Consider the following 6141-nt stretch of genomic DNA (forward strand, 5'->3'; position numbering starts at 1 on the left):
ATTTTGTGATCTGCGGTTACATGATTGTAATAACAACATTAAAGCCCCATTCAGATGTACAGGTTTTATCCGTGAGAAACTGAGCAGAACGATATATAGGTTTGTGGGAGAAGATTCAGTATAAATTGTAATTTATTCATTAGATTTGAGAGTCTTCAGTGGTTGATACCTTTAATGGCTAACTGAAAAGATGGTAACAAATTGCAAGCTTTCCAGACTACTCCGGCTTCTTCATCAGGCAGACCTGAGACCTGAGTAGTCTGGAAAGCCTGCAATTTGTTACCTTTTAATGGCTAACGGAAAAGATGGTATCAACCACTGAGGACTCTCAAATCTAAATACTCTTCTATCTACTGGCTAATACGGTACAAAGATAGATGTTTTTCCTGTATCAATTTATTCAGTGGAATCCTGCTGTTTGTACAGATGAGTCCAGTGGGCAGTCCTACTAGTGATTGACAGCTATCTTTGCCTGCATGGTCATACAGGGAACTGTCAATCACTTAGTAGGACCGCCCACTGGACTAGTGTACATACGGCAGGACTTTTCACTGCATAAAATGCCAGTTTTGCTGACTCTCTTCCCACAGATATGTCTATCAGTCTGATCAACTTCTCTGCTCTACAACATCCCCTACAGATCTTATACCATTTCAACATGACAGGTTCCTTTAATCACCTGCAGATGACATAAGTAGCCATGTTCTGTGTGGCTTACGGAGGGGCTTGATTGCTTGTCAGCTTCAAACAGGTTTCATTTCTTCTGATTCCTTGTAGCCGAGTTCTAAACTGTATTAAGAAATTCATTTCTCTGTTTATTTCTATTAGATGTCGGGGAAGCTTGGAACAAATGTGGAAAGTGTTCTTCAAGAAGTTGTCAGGAGGCTTCCACCGTGAGTACGGACTAATGCGGCTCTATCCATCTTCTCTTTATTAAAGGGAACCTGTCACCTTGGAAAATGCTATGTACCTGCAGGTATAGGGTTAATCTGCAGATAAATATTGTTACAATGCTGCCCGGCCGCCTTATTGATAGTGTAGGTACCGGGAGAAAATTAACTTCTTTCCTCCCTGCAGCCGCCGGCCTTCACTCATCGTTGTGCACGGAGCGGCTACAGTCTTGGATCACAGCACCTCTCGCTATATCAGGGGTGACGGCTGTAAACCCGGCCCGGATTTTGATTGACAGCTTGCTCTGCACAGATGCGCTGCAGAACCACTTAGAATCTGAGTGAAGGAGTAGTATGTTCACAGATAGAGAATATGGCTCATCCACGTGCAGATCTGCTCCACGTCCGATTACTTATTTGTGGGAGAAACCCTAGTGGCAGCCTCATATTTCTGACATGGATCCTCTAGCACTATTTGTGAAACTGCGGCTCCCAGCATAACTTGATGAGAGACCGTCAGTCTGCTGGGATCTGTAGTTTCACTACAGCAGGAGTGTCACAAGCTGCGGACCTCTGCTCACTCCAGCACTGGTCGGCATTTTCAGCACGTGAACGTACGCCATGCTTTCTGGAGACACAAGGGTGTAGATAATTTTATCAAACCCTTGACTGTAAGTTTGAACCCTAAGTGGATTATATTGTTCCCACAGTTTCAGTTTTGGACCATTTAAGGGGAATTTAAAGGGTTCTGGCCACTGATTTTCCTTAAAGGGGATCAGTATCCCTCTATGTCTTTGTATATACTTGATAAAGACCTATAACAGGTCGAAACGTTATGTGATGGCGGAATAAACTTTATCTTTTGGAATTCATCACTCTGGACTGAACGCGGTTTACTTACCTTTATCCCCTTTAACAGGATGTCTTATTTTTGTGTTTTAGTCCCAAGATTGAAAAGGGCAGCCCTCTTAAAGCCCTGCTGTTTGACTCAACGTTTGATCACTACAGAGGCGTCGTAGCAGCATCGCCCTGTGTGGAGGTGACGTGTGTAAAGGCAATAAATCGTGTCTGCCCACTCTGGCAAGTGCTATGAAGTCAATGAGGTTGGCATACTGACCCCAGAGGAAGTGGCAGCCGAAAAACGAAGTTTTTTTTAATAATTTTATTAGCCTTTCCCTCTGTCTTCACCAATCAGCCCTCTGTATTGATGATCAGATCAAAGATGTAGACAGGTCATGTCTCACGCTGCATCTCCTTCCTGATTGTATCACTGAGAAGACAGAAGCTGCCCCATCCCATTCTCCAAGAAATGCAGAACCCAATGCATCTGCTGTCCGTCATCCGCTTATTGTCAGAGGACATCATTAGGGACTGCATTTTCTCATTGCTTAAGAAATTGTTGGGGGATCCTGCTAATTGCTGAATAATAAAACTGCAGCACCGCTCCATTTAAAGCAGTGTTTCCCAAACTCCAGTCCTCATGGCCCCCAACAGGTCAGGTTTTCAGGATTTCCTCAGTGTTACACATGTGATGAAAGTATCATCAAGGAATCAGGAATTCTCTCACCTGTGCAATACTATGGAAATCCTGAAGACATGACCTGTGGGGGGCCGTGAGGACTGGAGTTTGGGAAACACTGATTTTAAAGGGACTGTCAGCACAGAATGACTGTTGAAACCAAGTACAAGCGCTCCGTGGATCACGGCGTGGGCCAATCCTTTATATACACCTTCCCACCTGCTTGTTTTACCTCTGTCTCCTTCCTTCTCTGGTTCTATGAAGCCAGAGCTGTCAATCAAAGAAGAGGAGGGTGTGGATAGAGGGAAAACAAGCAGCCGGGAAGATAGATAGATAGATAGATAACATTGCAATGCAATATATTGGTAAAAGCTAAGCACATATACTAAATGAGAACAGATACTACACTTGATGTTAGCCAAAAGGCCGAGAAGCGATAACCTGAATTGGTTTTGGCCTATGACTGCACCCTGGCTTCAAGAATGCACCCATTGTAGGGATAGGGACAAAGACTCCCCTTAGGAGGACATGTTGTTCATCAATAGACATCTTAAAACCCACAACTTTACTGCTTGTTGCAGCTGCAGCCCACGCATGCATTTTTAATCTGCATGAGTCTGCCTATTTTCAAACATGCTCCCCTCCCCACCCAATGTCCCATGCACCTGCAGACAAGGGGATGGGGAGAGGATAACTAATTAGTGAACAAACAAGCGGCGGTCCACCTTCTTCCTAGTCTGCAGGCTCCCTGCAGACTGTAGCTGACTGCCGAAGCACAGCCAGATAAAGGCTAGGAGCCCATTATGACATGTGCAATGATGTTCCATTCTTCCATTCTAGCATTATTCCATTGTTCCATTGTCCCATTCTCTTGCATTATTCCATTGTTCCATTCACTCATTACATCTATTGCAAGCAATCTATCTGCCTGGGTGAAAACCAATAGGATGCTCTGATTGACAGACATAGGTAGCACTTTAAAACAACATCTCAGACCAAACTTTTTTTTATCTTTTTTTCATCCATAGATAGAAAATTAAAGAAGTCAGTGCTCTTTCAGAGGGAGCCAGCATTTCACTAAAGAAATCGCAACGGCCCCACATTTTTTTTAAATGCGTGGTACTCAGCAACACCCAACTGATGGGACAGTTGAATTAAAAGAGTAGCAGCTGATAACAAGGCCACTGATTAGGTATATGGCGTATGTGCAAAGGTGTAGCAAAGGACAAATGCATTATTGCAGCTTATCTCAGAAAGGAAGGGATAGAAAGATAGATAGATTGGATGGATGGATGGATGGATGGATGGAGGGGCATATACACCTACCCAGGATGGATGGATGAATGGAAAAGCATATACATCTACCCAGGATGGATGGCTGGAGGGGCATTTACACCTACCCAGGATGGATGGATGCAGGGGCATAAACACCTACCCAGGATGCATGGATGGACGCATGGGGCTGAAGGGGGGTCAGGCTGGACACATGGGGACATGGATGGACGCATGGGGCTGAAGGGGGGGCAGGCTGGACATGTGGGGACATGGATGGACGCATGGAGCTGAAGGGGGGGCAGGCTGGACATGTGGGGACATGGATGGACGCATGGAGCTGAAGGGGGGGCAGGCTGGACATGTGGGGACATGGATGGATGCATGGGACTGAAGGGGGGGCAGGCTGGACATGTGGGGACCTGGATGGATGCATGGGGCTGAAGGGGGGGCAGGCTGGACACGTGGGTACCTGGATGGATGCATGGGGCTGAAGGGGGGGCAGGCTGGACACGTGGCGACCTGGATGGACGCATGAGGCTGAAGGGGGGGCAGGCTGGACACGTGGGGACCTGGATGGACGCATGGGGCTGAAGCGGGGCAGGCTGGACACGTGGCAACCTGGATGGACGCATGAGGCTGAAGGGGGGGCAGACTGGACACGTGGGACCTGGATGGACGCATGGGGCTGAAGGGGGGGCAGACTGGACACGTGGGACCTGGATGGACGCATGGGGCTGAAGGGGGGGCAGGCTGGACACGTGGGGACCTGGATGGACGCATGGAGGTGAAGGGGGGCAAGCTGGACACGTGGGGACCTGGATGGACGCATGGAGGTGAAGGGGGGCAAGCTGGACACGTGGGGACCTGGATAGATATATGGGGTGGGGTGGGATGCATATATGGGGGGGCTAGGATGGATATATATAAATCAAAACTGTTATATATATATGATATAGATATAGATATATATAGATATATGGGACAGAATGGATATATGAAGGGGGGCAGGCTGGACACATGGAGGCCAGGATGGATATATAGGAGGGGCATGGGTTGCAAAGGATGCTCACCAGAGGGATATATTCCTGAAAAGGAGTCAATCATAATCAGTGTCCCGGGATTACGGCTACAAAAATGAATTAAAGGGTTATTCCCATCTTCATAGATATTGTAAAAACCTGCACTTTTGCAATTTACTGCTTCTTGACATTTGCAGCCGTTCTTGAGATATTAAGACTTTTCTTTTGTTTACAGATCGTTGCCTAGGAGACCGACCACCGCTGCTGTCTCGATAGTAACCACTGTGCTAAAGTTGGCTGGGATTGGGAGGTAACAGCGCGCTCCAGCAAACCGGGCCCAGATTACTGATATATCCATTATTTGATGCATCTACCTTAAAAGCCTTGATTTGCTCGGTGATGGCAGAACACATGAGAACTATGCGGCTTTCCTTCTTTTCCTCGTCCACCGAATCCTTATCTTCAGACAGTGTCCGGTGTTGAGCCGCCTTTTTCTTCTCCTCTTCTAACGTCTTCTGCTTCTGCTGAAACAGTTTCATCATCTTGTAGACCTCTCGGAGGAATTCGTCCACCTCGGCTTCCATGCTTTCTCCGTTCAGGTCAAGGAAAGCGCCGTCGATCCACCTGGAAGCGTGAGATTTTTCAAGACATATTTTGATAAATTTCATGTTTTTAGCTCATCTATTACTGTTTATTCTGCTTTTTTTCTCTTCTACATCTATGGCTATGGTTGTCCCATAAATAATGTTTAATCACCTATCCACAAGGTTGTTGATAAATGTCTGATCACTGGGAGTCTGACTGCTGCAGCCCCCAGCAGTTTTGAAAGCGGTGGTCCTAGATACAGCTTTGTGAATGAAGCATGTGTGCATCTATGGGAGTGATGGCTATGCATGCGCATGACTGCTCCCACAGACATGAATGGAGCACTGGCTATGCATGCGCACGATCACTCCATTCACACAGCAGACTTTGGAACCTCTGTCCTCAGGATTACTGGAGGACCCTGTGGTTAGAGCACCCCTACCGATCATACATTTATCTCCTATTTTGCAGAAGGGATTGTCCGGCCTTGGGGTACAAGTCTACAGTCTATGTAACTGCAGACTTTTAAATTCTCAAATTGCACGCACTGCGAGGATTTTCCGGTGCCGGGAACGGGCTGTTATGTGACCACAAGTATGTGATTTGCATACTTCAGACCACATTCCGACTAGACGTGTCTGGCTCCACTCAATGTGCTTGCATTGAGCAAGGCCGGATATGTCTAGTTGGGATGTGACCGTATATATGCAAATCACATACTTGCTGTCACATGCCTGTGCTCCCGATGCTGGAGAATCCTTATTACGCGCACAGTACACATGCTGTGAGGATTCACATGACTGCAGTCACATGGAGTGACTGCAGACTTGTGCCCCGAGGCCGGACAGCCCTT

The 6141-nt window shown here is 46.9% G+C and overlaps 1 long non-coding RNA gene and 1 pseudogene across 1 annotated transcript; one reads left to right on the top strand and one right to left on the bottom strand.

Annotated features, from left to right (window-relative positions):
- Positions 1 to 827: 827 nt before the first annotated feature.
- Positions 828 to 5248, top strand: LOC141197847 (uncharacterized). The gene is made up of 3 exons (XR_012269876.1): positions 828 to 893; positions 1833 to 1993; positions 4939 to 5248. It is a non-coding gene; the product is annotated as an uncharacterized lncRNA (long non-coding RNA).
- Positions 2734 to 2847, bottom strand: LOC141197849 (U2 spliceosomal RNA; annotated as a pseudogene).
- Positions 5249 to 6141: the final 893 nt, after the last annotated feature.

Source organism: Phyllobates terribilis, unplaced genomic scaffold (assembly GCF_046119375.1).
Source record: "Phyllobates terribilis strain yellow unplaced genomic scaffold, ASM4611937v1 Scaffold_92__1_contigs__length_6168646, whole genome shotgun sequence".
Lineage (NCBI taxonomy): Eukaryota > Metazoa > Chordata > Amphibia > Anura > Dendrobatidae > Phyllobates > Phyllobates terribilis.